This window comes from Saccopteryx leptura, chromosome 6, assembly GCF_036850995.1.
Source record: "Saccopteryx leptura isolate mSacLep1 chromosome 6, mSacLep1_pri_phased_curated, whole genome shotgun sequence".
In the NCBI taxonomy this organism is placed as follows: domain Eukaryota; kingdom Metazoa; phylum Chordata; class Mammalia; order Chiroptera; family Emballonuridae; genus Saccopteryx; species Saccopteryx leptura.
Window position 1 is genome coordinate 47,300,147 of NC_089508.1, and position 20,267 is coordinate 47,320,413.

At 40.5% G+C, this 20,267-nt stretch overlaps 1 pseudogene; it reads left to right on the forward strand.

Moving 5' to 3' along the window:
* Positions 1 to 20,267, forward strand: part of LOC136377060 (large ribosomal subunit protein uL4 pseudogene) — a 76,809-nt pseudogene that overhangs the window by 37,804 nt on the left and 18,738 nt on the right.

Genomic DNA, 20,267 nt, shown 5'->3' on the forward strand with positions numbered 1-20,267 from the left:
GTATGTGTTTCTTAAGTGAGAAGCAGGGAGGCAGAGAGACCGACTGGGATCCACCTGGCAAGTCCACTAGGGGGCGATGCTCTGTTCATCTGAGGCATTGCTCCTTTGCAACCAGAGCCATTTTAGCACCTGAGGCAGAGGCCATGGTGCCATCCTCAGCTCCTGGGGCCAACTTGCTCCCGTAGAGCCTTGGCTGTGGGAGGGAAAGAGAGAGATAGAGAGAAGGAAGAATGGGGGGAAAGGTGGAGCAGCAGATGGGCACTTCTCCTGAGTGCCCTGCCTGGGATTCAAACCCTGGACATCCACACACTCTACCACTGAGCCAATCAGCCAGGGCCAAGATTAATTCTTACTTAAGGACATCATAAACACTTCTGGGCAGTGGGTTTCAGTGGGAGCTTTTGTTGTATAGTGGGCTAAACCCTGGTCAAAGAGTGAGAGGGTTCAAAGCTAGGGCCAGCTCTCCTCTGCATGGCTGCATGTCCTTGTGAGCTCCAGGCGTCCTATTCTTACAGTGGGATAAGGTCACCCTGACTATTTAAAATGAGAGTTGTTTTTTGTTTTGTTTTGTTTTGTTTTTAATTCAGTGAGAGATGGGGAGGCAGAGACAGACTTCCACATGCTCCTCGACCAGGTACCACCCACAGTTCCACTAACGGGGGATGCTCTGCCCATCTGGGTCATTGCTCTGTTGCTCAGCAACCGAGCTCTTCTTAGCACCTGAGGCAGAGGCCATGGAGCCATCCTCAGTGCCTGGGGCCAACTCACTCCAATTGAGCCATGGCTGCAGGAAGGGAAGAAAGACAGAGAGAGAAGGGAGAGGGGGTTGGGTAGAGAAGCAGATGGGCGCTTCTCCTGTGTTCCCTGACTGGGAAATTGAACCCAGGACATCCACATGCCAGGCTGATACTCTACCACTAAGCCAACCTGTCAGGGCCAAGAGGAGATTTTTAAAAGCACTTGGTAAGCTGTAAACAATGAAACAAATGTAAGACATTACGGTTACCACCAAGAAATAATATTGTACATGTAATGTGTAACTGTTGATCTTCTTCCCCGTGAGCCTTTTATAACCATAGTAAAGATGACATGGCAGCTGTGTGGTGAATGTGAAAATTCTCTTTCCACATTTCCGGTGGGAGTAGAATTTACTGAGAGTCCCGCTGCCGGGCTCTGAAGGTCAGCACAGTGTCAGCATCAGGCCATGCTTGCCAGGGACTGCTTCCTGCCAATGGCTAAGTGTGGCAGTTTCAGGCCTCCCTCTCTCCCCCTTTCTCTTTTCTTCAGAGAAGTCAGACTCATTGCTGTCTGATGGTTCCCCTGCCTTCTCTAACTCCCTCCTCATTTTCTCCCCTGGTGTCCTCTGTCTTCATCTCTTAAGACAAACCTCTTGCCTGTCTTTTTTTCTTTTTTTTTTCTTTTTGTGACAGAGACAGAGAGAAGAACAGATAGAGACAGACAGACAGGAAAAGAGAGAGATGAGAAGCATCAATTCTTCATTGCAGCACCTTAGTTGTTCACTGATTGCTTTCTCATATGTGCTTTGACCAGGGGGCTACAGCAGAGCGAGTGACCCCTTGCTCAAGCCAGTGACTTTTGGGCTCAAGCCAGCGACCATGGAGGGTCATGTCTATGATCCAATGCTCAAGACAGCAGCCCTGCACTCAATCTGGTGAGCCCGCGCTCAAGCAGGATAAGCCTGGGCTCAAGCTGGTAACCTCAGGGTTTTGAACTTGGGTCCTCTGTGTCCCAGTCCAATGCTCTATCCACTGCGCCACCACCTGATCAAGCTTGCCTGTCTTAATCTCATTTTTTTTGAGAGACAGACAGGTAGACAGACAGGGACAGACAGACAGGAAAGAAGAGAGATGGGAAACATCAACTCATAGTTGTAATACCTTAGTTGTTCATCGATTGCTTCTCATATGTGCCTTGACCCGGAGACTCCAGTGAAGCCAGTAACCCTTTGCTCAAGTCAGCAACCTTGGGCTTTAAGCCAACAACCTTTGGGTTCAAGCCAGCGACCATGGGGTCATGTCTGTGATCCCATCTCAGGCTGGCAACCCCATGCTCAAACTAGTGAGCCCACGTTCAAACAGGTGACCCCAGGGTTTCAAACCTGGGTCCTCAGCATCCCAAGTTGACACTCTATCTACTGCACCACTGCCTGGTCAGGCCTTAATCTCATTTTAGTGTCTGGTTCTTAGAGACTCAGAGTAATTCAGACCCTGAATTCAACTTCCTGAGAATGTCCCACAGCACCTGGAGTTGTCAGCAACGACACTGCCCAGACCCTGGAGCTCCCTTGGCACATGCCCTCTGGACTCGGTCCATGCTCTGGTTCTACTCAGCTCCTGGGTATGTGGACAGTTTCCTTATAAAGTGTCCTCTTCTTGGCCCCAGCACTTTCTGGCTACTAACTGTCTAGATGGCCACTCAAAGGGACAGAGCCCAAGCGCCCATTCCGCCATTCCGGGACCAGAGACCCAGGGCCCACTCCTTAGCTGCCCAGCAGCCTCTCCACAGGCCCAGTACCTCTCCCTTTAGTCCTCACCCACAAACGCTCTTCTCATTGGCCTCCCCCCACCCGACATTAGTTCTTGATGTCCCTTTACTAGAATGAACTAGATTGTGACGGAATTTTTAAAAATCTCAGTGACTTAAAATAACAAAAGTTTATTTCTCCCTAGTCCCTCATGGCTGACCTGATTAGGCTCAAGGACTCTGCTTGTCACAGTCACTTAGGGACAGGGGCTGAGGCTGAGGGAGGCCTCCTTTCCACATGTGCCACCCTGGTGACAGGGGCGGAAAGGAACAGACTGGAGGTGGAATCCCTGCAATTAAGTGCTTCCCCCTAGAAGTGACACTCCATCCTGCTCACATTGCTTTGGCCAGAGCAAGTCACTTAGCCGTGCCTAACTTCATGGAGCAGAGACGGAAAGGGGAGCAAAAGGAATACTTAATGCCTAGACCTCAGAAAACATGGATTTGGAGGAGTTTTCCACACCTAAACTCTGCTGGTTTCCTGGAAGCCCATGAGACCTAAATTCCCTGACGGGGTGAGAAAAATAATTTGAATTCCCCCTGAGGCTGAGCCTGGAGATTTGTAACACAGCAATAGAAGAAAAGTTGAGTTTTTCACACCCTGCTGCAGTCCCAGCACTGCAAATACTCATCTTGGTTACCAGGACACAGCCAGAAAGGGGCTGGGGTTTGCATAGAGGACTAAAAATGTGGCAAAAATATCAGACCATTAATATTCGAATGGCAGTGTGACAGCTCATTGTTCCCAGCCATGACACGGGGCCTCTACAGCTGTTCCCAGGGCTCCTGGACCAGGACCAGGAATCCGAGCACGTAATCTGTGATGACCGCAATTGGGGTGGGGTGCGGCCAAGTAGGGACTGGCCACCTACCATTCCGGATCTGACAACATCTCAGTTGTTTTGAACGGCCTGGGAAGTGCAACGCCATCTTGCCCAATTCTTTGTGAGCTGCACTCTCAGAAATGGATGGGGAAAGATTCTCTTCTGGTTTCAGTTAAGTGATGCTCTTCGAGTAGCTTATCTGTTGGGCTCATGCTTCTCTGAGAGTGTGGAGAGGTGGGTAAGTGCTTTGAATTTCAAATGCCTAGTATTGTGTGGATTGAATTCGAGTTCAATTGGATGCATCGAGGAAAAGGTTTTGCCATGTGGTTCCTTGAGTGGACGATTCAATAGAAAAGTTAAGTGACATGATTTGTTTGTGCTGTGTGAAATATACAACCAACAAATGAATGGTGATGTCCATTTTTCCAGTAGCCACACAAACTCAATTTTCAGAAAATGAAAAAAACTTAAAACACATGTAGGAAGTTAAGCAGAGTCCTTCTTCTTAAGGGATAATGCAATGTAATAGAAATGAAAGGATTGAGGATAAGTTAGCAAAGAAGATAAACATTAATGAGAGAACTTGATGAATAAATTAGCTTAAAATAGTATAGTAATAAGGTATTTGCTTCAAAAACAGGCTTTAGGTCTCAGAGTCTACTTCAGGCTATCACTAAAGTGCAACCTCTTGGTTCCTCTAAGTCAGCTATTTCCAACCTTTTTTATGTCATGGCACACATAAATTAATGACTAAAATTCTGCGGCCCAACAAAAAAATATATATTTTGCCAATCTGACAAAGACATAAGTTTTATTTATTTATTTATTTATTTATTTATTTATTTATTTATTTATTTTTTTCAAGTTGAAAGTGGGGAGTCAGTCAGACAGACTCTGCATGCACCCGACTGGGATCCACCCGGCATGCCCACCAGGGGGCGATGCTCTGCCTATCTGGGGCGTTGCTCTGTTGTGACCAGAGCCATTCTAGTGCCTGAGACAGAGGCTATGGAGCCATCCTCAGTGCCCGGGCCAACTTTGCTCCAATGGAGCTTCGGCTGTGGGAGGGGAAGAGAGAGACAGAGAGAAAAGAGAGGGGGAGGGGTGGGGAAGCAGATGGGCACTTCTCCTGTGTGCCCTGGCTGGGAATCGAACCCGGGACTCCTGCACACCAAGCCAATGCTCTACCACTGAGCCAACCGGCCAGGGCCAAGGTATTGCATGTTTTAAAAATTCTTGCAACACACCTGTGTGCCTGCCACAGCACACTGGTTGAAAATCGCTGCTGTAAGTGTTAAGCAATCCATTAAAAATGTATTATTTATAGTTATGAGCTACACTGTAGGCTCTGACAAAGCACCCAGGGGAACTATTCAGTATTTTGGTATAACCGACTCGGGTATAGCTCTCTAAAGTGGGCCAATGTCCCTTCTCTTGTCACTGCTCATGGAACAATGGCCATGTTTCTATGTTGTTCTGTAAACAGAACCCAATTAGACTTCTGTGCATGGCTCAGAGCAGCATTTTCTCTGGGTGCTGTTTTACACCCTTGCTAGGTTTTATTGTGGGATGATGAATTCTTCTTACCCGTCTTAAGTCAACTTAGAATAATAAGGACAAGGCCCATGTTTGCTTAAGAAGGGACAGACGTATTGATTCCAGTCTGTGAATAGTCTATAAGTATGAAAGACTGGGAAAGTTCTCCTCAGGGCTTATTTTTAGAGGAGCATTAGCTTACTAGATAACATAGATTTTTATGGAGTTGAGAGCCTCCTTATTACCTCTTAGGCTAGGGACAGTTCAGCTAAGGGTATAAACAGATACGCAGATCTATTTGAGGATCAAAGAAAGATACCTGGCTTCAACATTATGGAAAATATCCATCTTTCATTAGTGTTAACTAAAATATTTATTATTAATTTACAACATAGAGTCCTAATTGAAAAATAAATGAGTTTCACCAGAAATTAACTCCCTCAATATTGGGTATGATTATTAATCCTACAAGAGAAGATTAGAATATGGAGAAGGCATCTTCTCAGTCCAGCTTGTCTCAAGGTGGGGCTTTGGTGACATTAATCAGAAGACTTTGTCTGCCCAAATAAAATATTATCTATGAAGCACAGAGAATAGATGATAATAATAGCTACAACTTATTGACTTGACCACCTACTATATATAGCTTCATTCTAGGTACTTTCCAGGCCTTATCTTGTTTAATTTACCATCCAATAGGTTGTGTAATTGAGACCAGACATAGAAACCATCTGTGTGTAATTCAGTGGGAAGAATATGAAACAAGATTTTAAAAAAAGATAGCTTGTTATTACATGAGTCTGGAAGCTCAAATATGATTCCTCTGAGATTAGATCAATAATATGTCCATCTTCCTGTTGATGTTTTTCTGTATGCCTGGAGATGCATAAGAGCCAGGATTCTTGCAGACAGGTAACAGAATCCAAGTGATATTCAACTGAGAGTTTATTATTTAGAAGTATAAATCGTTCTGGCTGGGTAACTCAGTTGTTCAGAGCATTGTCCCCATTTGCCAAGGTTGTGGGTTTGATGCCCATCAGGGCAAGTATAAGAATCAACCAAAGGCCTGACCAGGCGGTAGCGTAGTGGATAGAGTGGCGGACTGGGACACGGAGGACCCAGGTTCGAAACCCTGAGGTTGCCGGCTTGAATGAGGGATCACTGGCTTGAGTATGGGATCATAGACATGACCCCATGGTTGCTAGCTTGAGCCTCAAGGTCACTGGCTTGAGTCCAAGGTTGCTGGTTTGAGCCCGTTTGCTGGCTTGAGCAAGGGGTCACTTGCTTTACTGTAGCCCCCTGATCAAGGCACATATGAGAAAGCATCAATGAACAACTAATGTACTAATATGCCTCAATGAAAAATTGATGCTTCTTATTTCTCTCCCTTCATGTCTGTCTGTCCCTATCTGTCCCTCACACTGACTATCTCTCTGTCTCTGTCAAAAAAAAAAAAAAAAAAGAATCAATCAAAGAATGCACAAATAAGTGGAACAACAAATCAATGTTTCTATCTCCCTTCTTTTCTCTCTAAAAATCAACCAATAAATAAAAAAATTAAAGTATGTATTAATGAGAATACCTTTAGCTGAAAGTAATAAAATATCCTAACAGTTGCTTAAACTAAAAACATCAATTATTCAGTTTAAGAAGAATTCTAAGGGTTAGTGACTCAAGAGTTAGATTGGTGGCCCAACAGTGTCAGGCTGTTAAGTCATCATCTCTATAATTGCCTTAGCCTTTTCTTTAAGGTCACAACACAGTTGAAATAGCTTTAAATATTAGTCCTCACATAGTAACATTAAAAAGATAAGAGAGGGGTGACCAGAAAAGTGGAACTCTCTCTTTTTGAACTAAATATGCTTTATCCTCTGGGTTCATTGCCTCCTGCAGTAGAAGAATAATCCCCCCTACCCAAGTATGTCTATTATTTACTCCCTGGAACCTGTGAATATGTTACTTTACATGGAAAAGGGATTTTGTAAATATTATTATGTTAAAGATATTGAGATGAGGAAATTATCTGAAATTATCCTGTGTATCCAGTGTAACCACAGGGTCTTTATAAGAGGGAGACAGGTGGATTGAAGTCAGAGAAGAAGATGGTGGAAGCGGACGTTGGTGTGATCCAGCGCCACAAACTGAAAAATACAGGCAGCTTCTGGAAGCTGGAGAATACAAGGAAACAGATTCTCCCCTAGATCCTCCAGCAGGAATGCAGCCCTGGTGACTCATTTTAGACTTCTGACCTCTAGAACTGGAAGATAATCACTTTGTGTTACTATGTGCATGGTAATTTGTTACAGTAGCAATAGTAAACTATGTAAGATAGCTCTCAAACAAAATTGAGATTCTGTTACCTAGAATGAAGAGGGAATAGGTGTGGGTAGGTAACTGAGAATGCTTCCTACACTCTAGAAGAAGAATCTGAGTCACTGAAAGGCACTGTCTAGTGAGTACTGGCTAAAGAAAAACCAGTAGGTGCAGCTTATGGGCTAATGGGTCTGGAATTGATGTTTGAATGAGAACATTAATGGGCCAAACTTGTAGGACCTGAGAACAATGTGACTGAGTTGTACATGGGATCTAAGTTTACACGATCAAGTTGTGGTGCTTCAGTTTTCTTGACCACATGAATGGTTGAGCGTCTATTTTTTAAATTTCTATGAATAATTAGAAAACTGCTTTCTACATTGGAGTAAAGACAGCCTCTTCAACAAATGGTGTTGAGAAAATTGGACAGCTACCTGCAAAAAAGTGAAACTAGACCACCAACTTACACCATTCACAAAAATAAACTCAAAATGGATAAAAGACTTAAATGTAAGCCGTAAAACCATAAACATTTTAGAAGAAAACATAAGCAGTAAGCTCTCTGACATCTCTCACAGCAATATATTTGCCGATTTGTCTCCACAGGCAAGTGAAATAAAAGACAGGCTAAGCAAATGGGACTTTATCAAACTAGAAAGCTTCTGCACAGCTAAAGACAATAAGAACAGAATAAAAAGACAAACTATACAATGGGAGAACATATTTGACAATGCATCTGATAAGGGGTTAATAACCAAAATTTATGAAGAACTTGTAAAACTTAATACCAGGAAGACAAACAATCCAATCCAAAAATGGGCAAGAGAAATGAATAGACACTTCTCCAAAGAGGACATACAGATGGCCAATAGGCATATGAAAAAATGCTCAACATCACTAATCATTAGAGAAATGCAAATTAAAACCACAACGAGATATCACTTCACACCAGTCAGAATGGCACTCATCAACAAAACAACACAGAATAAATGCTGGCGAGGATGTGGAGAAAAGGGAACCCTCCTGCACTGCTGGTGGGAATGCAGACTGGTGCAGCCACTGTGGAAAACAGTATGGAGATCCCTCAAAAAATTAAAAATAGAACTGCCTTTTGACCCAGCTATACCACTGTTAGGAATATACCCCAAGAACACCATAGCACTGTTTGAAAAGAAGAGGTACACCCCCATGTTTGTGGCAGCATTCTTCACGGTGGTGAGGATCTGAAAACAGCCCAAGTGTCCGTCAGTGGACAAGTGGATTAAAAAGCTTTGGTACATATATACTATGGAATACTACTCAGCCATAAGAAATGATGACATCAGATCATTTACAACAACATGGATGGACCTTGATAACATTATACTGAGCGAAATAAGTAAATCAGAAAAAACTAAGAACTATATGATTCCATACATAGGGGGGACATAAAAATGAGACTCAGAGACATGGACAAGAGTGTGGGGTTACAGGGTGGGGAGGAGGAGAAGGAGGGAGTTGGGGGAGGGGAGGGGCACAAAGAAAACCAGTTAGAAGGTGACGGAAGACAATTGGACTTTGGGTGATGGGAATGCAGCATAATCAAATGTCAAAATAACCTAGAGATGTTTTCTCTCAACATATGTACCCTGATTTATCAATGTCACCCCATTAAAATTAATAAAAAACAAAAGAATTTGTCTCACGGCTAATTCAGGCAGTTAGAAGAATAGTATAAGGATGCTAATTCTGCTTCTCAGGCCACATCCTGCAAAAGGGGCCCCAAGAAAATTGGTGATTTGGCTCCTCTGATTTTGCCAACTGGATTTAAAAAAATAGGTCAGGAATGCCCTGAAATGGAACTAACAATACATGGGCATAAATTTAAAGGACTTTTAGATACTGGAGCTGATGTATCTGTTATTGTAAGCTACATTGGCCTCCCTCCTGGCCCACTCATGCAGCAGCCACAGAATTACAAGGTATAGGGAAGAGTAAATCCCCTCAATAAAGTTCTAGTTTTTTACATTGGGAAGATTAAGAAGGTCATTCTGGATTTTTTCAGCCTATGTGCTCCCTGGATGGCCAGTTAATTTGTGGGGTAGAGATGTTACACTACTCTTTTATGGATTCTTGCTGTATTGGCCAAGAGTTTGCTTAAAGGCACTGTAAGAAAAAAACAGAAGACTGAATAAAGAAGATGTGGCACATATACACTATGGTGTACTACTCACCCATAAGAAATGATGACATTGGATCTTTTACAACAAAATGGTGGGATCTTGATAACATTATACGGAGTGAAATAAGTAAATCAGAAAAAAACAAGAACTGCATGATTCCATACCTTGGTAGGACATAAAAACGAGACTAAGAGACATGGACAAGAGTGTGGTGGTTGGGGGGGGGGGGGAAAGGAGGGAGAGGGGAAGGGGCACAAAGAAAACTAGATAGAAGGTGACAGAGGACAATCTGACTTTGGGTGATGGGTATGCAACATAATTGATTGACAAGATAACCTGGACATGTTTTCTTTAAATATATGTACCCTGATTTATTGATGTCACCCCATTAAAATTAATAAAAAATTATTTATAAAAAAACAAACAAAAAACCACTTTCTATTTCAAAAACTTTTTATTAGGATTACCAATTAAATATGTCAGACTGAACACAGACTTATTTCTGCGCTCTCCCAAAACTCCATTAGGATGACATTTAAAAAAAAAAATCAAAAGCAAGTGAAATCAGGGGGATGAGGGAAATATTACATATTGAATGGTGAGAGCTCTTTTTATTCCCTTTCTACTCTTGGCTCTGCAGAAGTGGGATGTCAGATTTATTACCTATAATAAATTTATTACCCAGACCCCCACCCTCACCAGACAGGAGGTTAGAAGTCTTTCTGGAGAAAAAGACTGTCTTGTGAAAAATATATTAACTTGAAAATATTTCAGTTTAGCCCTGATTAAAATGAAAGTAGAAAACTAGGTTACAAGGTGTAAATATAAGTAGTAAGAAACATGGAGAAAGAAGAATCTGGTTGAAACAAATAATCCAAATTTAGAGTCATTGGCATCATTTTAATGAGATATGAATAATTAAGGAATTTTTATATTTAATTGTATCAAGAGCACAGAGGATGAAAAAATTTTTAAAGATTTTATTTATTCATTTTAGAGAGAGGGGGATAGAGAAACAGAGATAGAAGGGGGGAGGAACAGGAAGCATCAACTCCCTTATGTGCCTTGACCAGGCAAGCCTGGGGTTTTGAACTGGAGAGCTCAGCATTCCAGGTTGACGCTTTAGCCACTGCACCACCACAGGTCAGGCTGGATAAAAATTTCAATCCAAACGAGCTAAGCTCTATAAGTTTATTTTTTAGTTTACATTTGCTTTGACTCTTTAATATATACTTCCTCTTATTCATTTGCTTACAAAGGGTAGAGCATCTCCATAATATTTAACTTCCAACTACAATAGTTGTCATTGTTAATCATGATACTATGTATACTGTAGAAGATTCTATTTGCTAGAGAGAATTGTTTGCTCACTTAACTTATAAATGTTATTTATCATAGGAAACTGATTTTTCTTATAACTGAACCACCAATTATCACCACATTTGTCTTGTTACCCTTAACTCTGCCAGTATACAAGCCATGTGAATTCCTTAGACATTTCCTCCTTGTGGTTGTATAAGTGAAAAATAAAGTGGTGTTTATAAAATATTCATTTCTAAAACACAGCCCAGAATCTCATTCTAGCACAGACTCAGGAGAAAAGACCTATAAACTCAGACACGTGGTGATTCTCTGAAGTGAAAGCGGTGTCCCCAGGTCACCTTTCCGGGAAGCAGCCCCTCCCTAGCAGACAAGCCCTGCTTGTATACACAAAGCTTCCAATTGCTTTATTTTTAGTGTCGCACTCTTAAATGTAAATGGACATCCATGAGACACCCATGTATTTGAGGAAATCCTCCAGCACTTCAGACAGAAAACAGAATCATCAAGCAGAAACCCCCTGAAGGAGGCCGAGCCAATGCAGCAGCAGCACACTTCCGATTAGAGAAGATGCAACGTCTGTACTAAAATAACTGAGGTGCTACATAAAGAGGGACTATTCAAAAACAGCAAGTAAAGAGCTTGTTAGAAATTAAAAATGAGATAGCAAATAAAAATGTAAAGGATTGGAACTTACAGTTGAGTATACCAGCAACTTTAAATCAAAAGTGTAGCAAAAAGACTGATAGACAAAAAGAGAGAAAAAAACCCCACAAAACAAAACTGAAGATCAATGTTGGAGATCCAACATCAGTTTAATAGACACTGAGGCAAAGCAAGAACAGAGAAAGAATACAAGCCTATTTTCTAGAATGAAAGGATAAAAGGTTTTAGATGTAAAGATTCCACTGAGTACCCAGCAAAATGGTTGAAGAAAGATGAAGAGCATGCCATTATGAAATTTTAGATCACTAAAGATAAACCTAAAACTTCATGATGCTAACTTTTTGGGTTTTTTTGACAGAGACAGAGAGAGAGTCAGAGAGAGGGATAGATAGAGACAGACAGACAGGAAAGGAGAGAGATGAGAAGCATCAATTTTTCGTTGCGGCACCTTAGTTGTTCATTGATTGCTTTCTCATACGTGCCTTGACCAGGGGAGGAGGGGTTACAGCAGACCGAGTAACCCCTTGCTCAAGCCAGCGACCTTGGGCCCAAGCTGGTGAGCTTTGTTCAAACCAGATGAGCTCGCGCTCAAGCTGGCAACCTCGGGGTCTCAAACCTGGGGTCTCAAACCTGGGTCCTCCACATCCCAGTCCGATGCTCCATCCACTGCGCCACCGCCTGGTCAGGCTCATGATGGTAAGTTTTGACTTCTTGACTTCAACATGGGAAATTAGATGAAAATGCAACAATGACTTCAACATTTGGAGGGAAAATAAATTTTGTCCACAAAACTATCAATTAAGTATGAGTATAGAATAAAAAGATTTAGACATGCAATTTTTCAAAAATTTGATGTCATACACCTTTTCTCAGGGAGCTAATCGAGGGTTTATCTCAGTGACTCATGGGGAGAACAGCAAAAGGAGGGCATGGGATGCAGAAGAGAGGCGATTCAACATAAGAATGGGTGATGAGACTCCCTGAACAACAAATAGAGAAGAAACAACCAGAAATCCTCGAGAGCAACAATGACTGAAAGGGCCGGGGGACAAAGGCTCCAGGAGAAATGGCTCAAGAAGAAAAAATGGGGGAAGGGAGTGATAGTTAAAGTTCTGCTGGAGGTTTTAGTGATAGAATAATTAGTGGGTGTATAGAAAACAATGTCAAAATGAAGCAATGAATTAATGCCAGAAAAGATAATGTTGTACAAGAAAGGAAAAGTATTCATAATACTGTAAGTAGCTCAATAATAAATACTGTTTACTTAATCATAAAAATACTATGTTAAGTATAATCCAAAGATAAACAATTGGCTTTTCTTATAGAGGGAGGTATGTGGGAAGATTTTTGAGAGAGAGAGAGAGAGAGAGAGAGAATCTTCCTGTAATCCTGTTGGAAATAAAAATTTCTACTTGATATCAAATACAGTGAAACAGGTTGGTAAATGCTTTTTAGATCCTTCTGTTGGGAGTAGCAGAGGTATACCTAAGGATGTCCATTGAAAGAGGGAGTTCAAGGAAATTAATAGGATGCAAAGCAGGTAGCACCTTTAGGGCTCAGGAATGAGAAAGTCATCATCTTTTTCTAGTTTTCTTTTTTTGGAGCTCTGGTCTCATCTCTGCACATCTTCTTTCTCCTCTCAGCACAGATTAATTCTGTGAGTCTGTCAGCTCCTGTTCAGAGCCTGGCTTGACTGGGATTCTGACTTTTCTGGTGCTGGCAGGGAGAAAATCAAGACAATATATTCTGACAGACAAGTAAAGACAAACACTGGATTAAGTTCCAGAATAATTCATAAAAGCATAATTATAATTTAGAGAATGCAGTACTAGTTTGTGTGAGTAGCAGAGGCTAATAATTGGTTCCTAATAAACACTCTCTCCATTTTTTGTTTTGATAATCAACTCTCCACATTTTACCTAGGCACATGACTACTGAGCTAGGGACATTTTCAGGCCTCTATTGGGACTAGATGGATGTGACCATATCCATTGGTTTTAGTCAATGGAATCTTGTGTGTGTGTGTGTGTGTGTGTGTGTGTGTGTGACAAACAGAGAGCGAGACAGCAAGAGGGACAGATAGGGACAGACAGACAGGAAAAGAGAGAGATGAGAAGCATCAATTCTTCGTTGCTGCACCTTAGTTGTTCACTGATTGCTTTCTCATATGTGCCTTGACAGAGGGGGGCTACAGCAGAGTGAGTGACCCTTTGCTCAAGCCAATGACCTTAAGCTTCAAACCAGTGACCTTTGGGCTCAAGCTAACAACCATGGGGTCATGTCTATGATCCCACATTCAAGCCAGCGACCTGTGCTCAAGCCGGTGAACTTGGAGTTTTGAACCTGGGTCCTCTGTGTCCCAGTTTGACACTCTATCTACTGCACCACTGCCTGGTCAGGCTGGTCAATAGAATCTTAACAGAAATTATGTATCCACTTCTGGTAGTGTCTTGCATTCCACTGCCTCTTTATCTGTGCCACTTCCCATAAACCAGAACATGAATAGAGCTTCAACCGTGAAGACCACATACTAGGACAGGAATTGTTAAAATAAACTATGATCCATGGGCCAAATCTGGCCTGTTTTTGTAAATATAGTTTTATTGGAATAAAGTCATACTCATTCATTAATATATTTGTTCATGGCTGTTTTCCTGCTATAGTGGCAGACTTGAGAAGTTATGACAAAGGCTATATGTCCCACAAAGCCTAAAATATTTACTATCTGGCTCTTTGCAGAAAAAGTTTGCCAACTCCTGTTCTAGGTGATTAAGGGGAACAGGAGAGAAGGAACATGGTTCCCTGATGACCCTGTGTAATGAGACAGGGTCTCATTACCCTGTGTGTTGGCCCAGACTGTCTGCCTACCTCTAGACCAGTGGTTCTCAAAGTGTGCACCAGGGCGCACTGGTGCACCCTAGAAGATTTCCAGGTGCGCCCTATGGTATTCCAGAGACATATGTGCCTGTTGGGGACCAAAAAACCAACAAGGTTTTTGCAGTTTAGATTTTTGGGGGACAGAGGTATGGGGAATTGGCTGTAAGCTGACAGTCTGCCCAACTTCCTACTCACTTGCCTGATGGGGTTGCAAAAGGCTGTTAAGCTGTGGTGTTAGATTGTTTATACTACCCCTCATGTTCCCCAGAAAGACTGGAGGCAAGTTTCTTCTATCCTTTGGTGTAAAGTTAAGATGATATGTATGGTGGGGGTTTTCTGCAATCAACACAATTAAGAGTAAAAAGAGAGGAATTCTTCAATGTATTGACAAGGAAACGAGAGTTTGCCTTTCAAATATATACCCAAACATTAAAGAAATCGCTAGGACACATCAGGCTCCTGTTTCTCATAAACACAAGAATGAAAAATCTTAACACATTCGTGGCGGGACCTGCTGAATTTACTAAATTTTACTAAGAATGTATCTATATATATAAAAAGATAACTTTTTTGTTGTTTTTAAATTTTTTAACCCCTCTTTTTAATGAATTCTAACAAGCATAACTCAAAAAATGTAACATAAATGATTTTAATGTCAGAATAAATTTAATTTTGTCATATTTATTTTGTTTAATTACCATAAAAGCACACTTGGACTTTATATTTTTTTCTTTAATATTTGACTTAATTATTATAACATATTTCTCAGAAATTTGTATATAGTGTGCCTACAATTATTTGTAGGATTATAAATGCACCCGACTTCAAAAAGTTTGAGAACCACTGCCCTAGACTGTTACTGAGAGAGAAATAAACTTCTCTCTTGTTTGAGTCATTTCATATCTAGGTCACTTTCATACAGCAGCTTATTTAAATTTAATATGCTACGAAAACAATGTTTTAACAAATTTAATTTCCTATAACAAACCGATGAGTACATTTATGTTTCTGTAACAAATAACTGAATATAACTTGGACACATGGTTAAGGGTTAAGACAACACTAATTACTTAAAACTCAGGATTTAAAGGGAAACTCTAGCAATCATAAATAGTAGATAAAAAAAAACATATGAAAATAACATACAGAATATGTATATATCTGACAAGATGGAATCATTGCCCTTATGGATTTTAATATTTATGTTCATAATGTTTTCAAGGTAAAGTCATCTAAATAATCTCCAGAGTTTTACTCTTATTGAATAAGACTAAGTGATTGGTTTAGTCTTGTCTCTTTAAAGCAGCCGTCCACAGGGTCTGGTTTCCTGCCATTCTTCAATAAACAGCTAATTGAGGCTCATATCCTCTGGCCCGTCTCTAGCCAAGGCTGAATTAAAAAATATGTGTCTGTAATTTTCTATATCCAAAAGAGATTGGGGTATAATTCTAAAGAAAATCAGAGATAAATTCTGGGGAGCTTAAAAAGTTTGCCACAGGGTGGAGTGAAAAGGAAAATTATTCACCTTTCTCTTCTCTAGTTACCTGAACTATCCTCTCATAGCTGTCCCTCTGTTTCTGCACTTTCTACATTTTATTTGATAAGTAAAAGGACAAAAATTGAAGACTAACAATTTTTTAAAAAGTTACTAAAGTTTACTCAAGATAAATGAAAACATGTTCCACATATATGGCTGTATGTAAATATTTGGAATAACTTTATTAATAATCATGAAAAACTGAAAGCAAGCCAAAGTCTTTCAACTGCTAAATGGATAAATATTCTACTCAGCAGTGAAAGTAGGAAAAACTACTATTCAGACAATAGGAAACGATTATTGACATATACAACCACAGGGGTGAATCTACAATGCATTCATTATGTTAGCAAAGGAAGCCAGATTCTAAAGGCTATGCACTAAGCTTTCCCATTTATATTACATTCTGGGAAAGGGAAAATGATAAGAATAGAAAGACCAGTGGTTGCTAGGGACTGAGGGAGGGGAGGATTTCTACTAAGTGCAACACAAGGGAATATTGGTGGTAACAGAAGTGTTCTGCATGTTGATTCTGGCCATGGTTATACAACTCGAGGCATTTGTCAAAACACATAGAACTTTAAACTGAAAAGAATAAATTTGACTGTATGTAAATTAAAATGCAATTAAAGGAAAGAAAACCCCAAAGCTAAAAATTGAATAAAATTAAAACCCTGCAAGAATACAACCTATAAGACAGATGCTATACATAGGTATTCTTTTCTTTTTTAATTACACACACACACACACACACACACACACACACACACACACACACACACTTTTTTAGTTGAGAGAAGGAGAGATAGTGAGGCAGACTCTCGCATATGCCCCACCTGGCAACCCCATCTGGGGCCAATGCTCAAGTACTTATCTATTTTTTGTGCCTGGGACTGACACACTCAGACCAACCAAGCTATCCTCAGTGCCCAGGGCCACGCATTAATAAATTGAGCCACTGACTGTGGGAGGGAAAGAGGGAGAAAAGGAGAGGAAAGGGGAGAGAAGCAGATGGTCACTTTTCCTATGTGCCCTGACCGGGAACCGAACTTGGATGTCCATATACTGGGTCAATGCTCTATCCACTGAGCAACCAGCCAGGGCCTATATTTTTAAATTATTTTAATATTTACTTTATTGTTTTAATTTAAAATAAAACACCGATACATAAAACCACCCAAAACAGACACATAATTCAATTAGTTATTACAAGATAAGTGATAAGTATTTTTGTAACCAACAAGTAGGTCTTTCCAGCTCCCTGAGGAGTCTCTGGTGTGCTCCATCCAATCACAAGGTGTCTCTCCCACTGTTGATAATGGCAGTCCTTTTATAGTTATCACTTCCTTGTCTTTCCTTATAGCTTTATCACTTGTATGTATTCCAAGTCACTATAATTTAGACTTGTTTATTTTTTAAGTTTATTTAAGTCTCATAATCGATAGGGTTTCCTTCTGTCCTGTTTTATTCCTGGCAGTTGAAGAACCTGAGTCATTTGAAATAGTTTTTCACAGTCTGGACCTTGTTGACCGCATGTTCACAGTGAACCTTAACATGTCCCTTTGTCCTCCGTATGTCCTGCAAACTGGCAACTGAATTTAGAGACTTGATCTGTCTCAGGTTCAAAGCCCTTGACAAGTTCTCTAGGTTGTACTCTCCTTTCATCAGGAGTCCCTCTAATTGAATATGGCGATTTGACTGTTCAAAATTCACAAAACCAGGTTACTATAAAATAAATTTAAAGCGTTAGGGTTTTAAATGATATGCATGTAAATCTGTAACGTTTATACTTCTGACATTTTAATCCTTAAAATTGCTCTAAAACTTTTGGGACATTCTATATATAACATAAAAAAGAATACTTCATGTGTTCATAATCATACTTCTGATTCAAATTCAGGACTCTAGGGGCTTAATTTCTTCATTTTGTTATGTCTATATCCCCTTTTGTTTACACCCAAATTCCTGGTTTTCAAGGGCACAAGAGATGATAGAATTACATTATCAATATTTGAGTACTCTTAACCATAATATATGCACATACAATAATAGGGACAGGGTAAAATGAACACAATCTTATATAATCTACTCTTTGACTTAGAGATACAACTAATGAAATTAATATTGTGTTGGTAAACTGTTTGCAGACATTATCTGTGGAAATAAATTATTACCTACCTCAATTTAAAAAATTTATGGGCTCTGGCCAGTTGGCTCAGTGAATAAGTGTCAGCCCGGTGAGCAGATGTCTCAGATTCAATGCCTCGTCAGGGCACACATGAGAGGCCACAATCTGCTTCTCTTCCCCTGCCTCTCCCCCTTCTCTCCCTCTTCCCTTCTCAAAGCCAGTGGCTCAATTGGGTCAAGCATTGGCCCCAGGCGCTAAAAATAGCTAGGTTGATTAGAGCACCCACCCCTGATAGGGTTGCTGGTTGGATCCCAGTTGGTGCACATGTGATAGTCTGTCTTATTGCCTCACCTCCTCTCACTTAAAAAACATTTATTATGTTTTTAACTTTTTCCTTTTCATTGAATTTATTGGAGTGACACTAGCTAACAAAATTATCATATACAGGTTTCAGGTGCAAAATTCCATAACACATCATCTGTACACTATATTGAGTGGTCACCACTCCAAGTCAAGTCTCTGTCCATCACCATTTATTCCCCCTAAAACCTCCTCCACACCTCCCTACAATCACCACACTGTTATCTTGTGTCCATGAGTTTATTCTCTTCTTTTTTCTCTTTTGCTCAGTCCCTCCACCCACACCACTGCCATGTTTTTGACTCAGCCTGGATTTAAAATACAGGTAGTATCAGAGAACTAATTGTTCTGAAACAAGAAATTGTAAGAAAACTTTAGAAAGCCATTGATTTAAGTGCTTTTTGTAAATTAAAGTCACTGGATTACCAATTGGCATTTGTTTAGGTGGAGAAGAAAGGTGATGAGTGAATATTTACAATCTAATTTGCCATAAAATATAAATTAAGCCTATAATTAGTCTGATTATCATCATAAATTTTCAGTTTCATTTAAGTCTGTGTACAAAAAGGGCAAAGAGCTTCATTTGATATTGAAAGTTTGTGTTGACAGTTTTAAGGACTGTTGAGAGTTGTTAAAAATATGCGCTGTAAAAAACTGGGTTTGTTCACTCAAAGTTGTAAACTATGTTTGTTCACTTAAAGTTGTAAACCATACGAGTTTGACTCACTAACAGCTGACTATGACCTCGCTGATCTGGTAGTTTGCAAATAAAATAAAAAATGACTCTATTATATAAATTTTAAATAATAAATAATCTCTTGTTTATAAAATGCAGTATCTATCTATATATTAACATTTAAATATCAAATGTTACTGTTGTACATTAAATTTTATATTGATATATAAATTTGGTTATAAAAAAGGAAAGGGTAAAACTATTTGCTAGTTAAGCTATACAGATCTATCTTGAATTGTCTTGTCTTTTATTTAAAATATTTTTTATACTATTTTCTTTTTAAAAGTATTGAGGCCCTGGCCAGTTGGCTCAGTGGTGGAGCATTGGCCTGGTGTGCAGGAGTCCTGGGTTCGATTCCCGGCCAGGGCACACAGGAGAAGCGCCTATCTGCTTCTCCACCCCTCCCCCTCTCCTTCCTCTCTGTCTCTCTCTTCCCCTCCTGCAGCCAAGGCGCCACTGGAGCAAGGTTTGCCCGGGTGCTGAAGATGGCTCTGTGGCCTCTGCCTCAGGTGCTAGAATGGCTCTGGTTGCAACAGAGCGATGTCCCAGATGGGCAGAGCATGGCCCCCTGGTGGGCATGCCGGGTGGATCCTGGTCGGGTGCTTGCGGGAGTCTGTCTGACTGCCTCCCCGTTTCCAGCTTTGGAAAAATACAACAACAACAAAAAGTATTGAACTGATAAGTGGAAGATATTACCTTACAGATCTATATAGTATTTACACCTCATGCAAATCTATGTAACTCTAAAAAAACAAGTAGACAGTAGTTTGATAAACATTTAACCAAAGAAAAGATAAAAATGAACCAATAATAGAAGAGAGGATATAATGGAAAAGGCAGAAAGCTTAACAAGGAAATAATTTAGTGATCAATAACCTGAACAAAACAGAATGAAAAAGTTTAAATGGTAAAGAAGTGTTTAAACCAAAAAGATAAAAATCAAATTGGAAGGTTATTACAGACGTAACATTCTCTCTCACTCTGGGTTTGGAGGGGGAAAAAAAAGGTATACCTAGGCTCAATTCAGGCTTTACTAATGATAGAAAACTTCAGCTTGCCAGTTCAGTTTTAATTCAGTGACTTCTGGTTTAAAGCCTAATTACTTTTGTTCAGTAGCTCTGTTCTTCTGTCACTCTCCCTCCCCCTCTTTTGCTCTCCTTCTCCCTGGGTGAACTGGCACAGTGTCCTGACCCTGTAGACAGGCTGGCCAGGTCCTAACTGGCCTCTTCCCTCTGGGCTTGGCCATGCACCAAGCTTCTCTAGG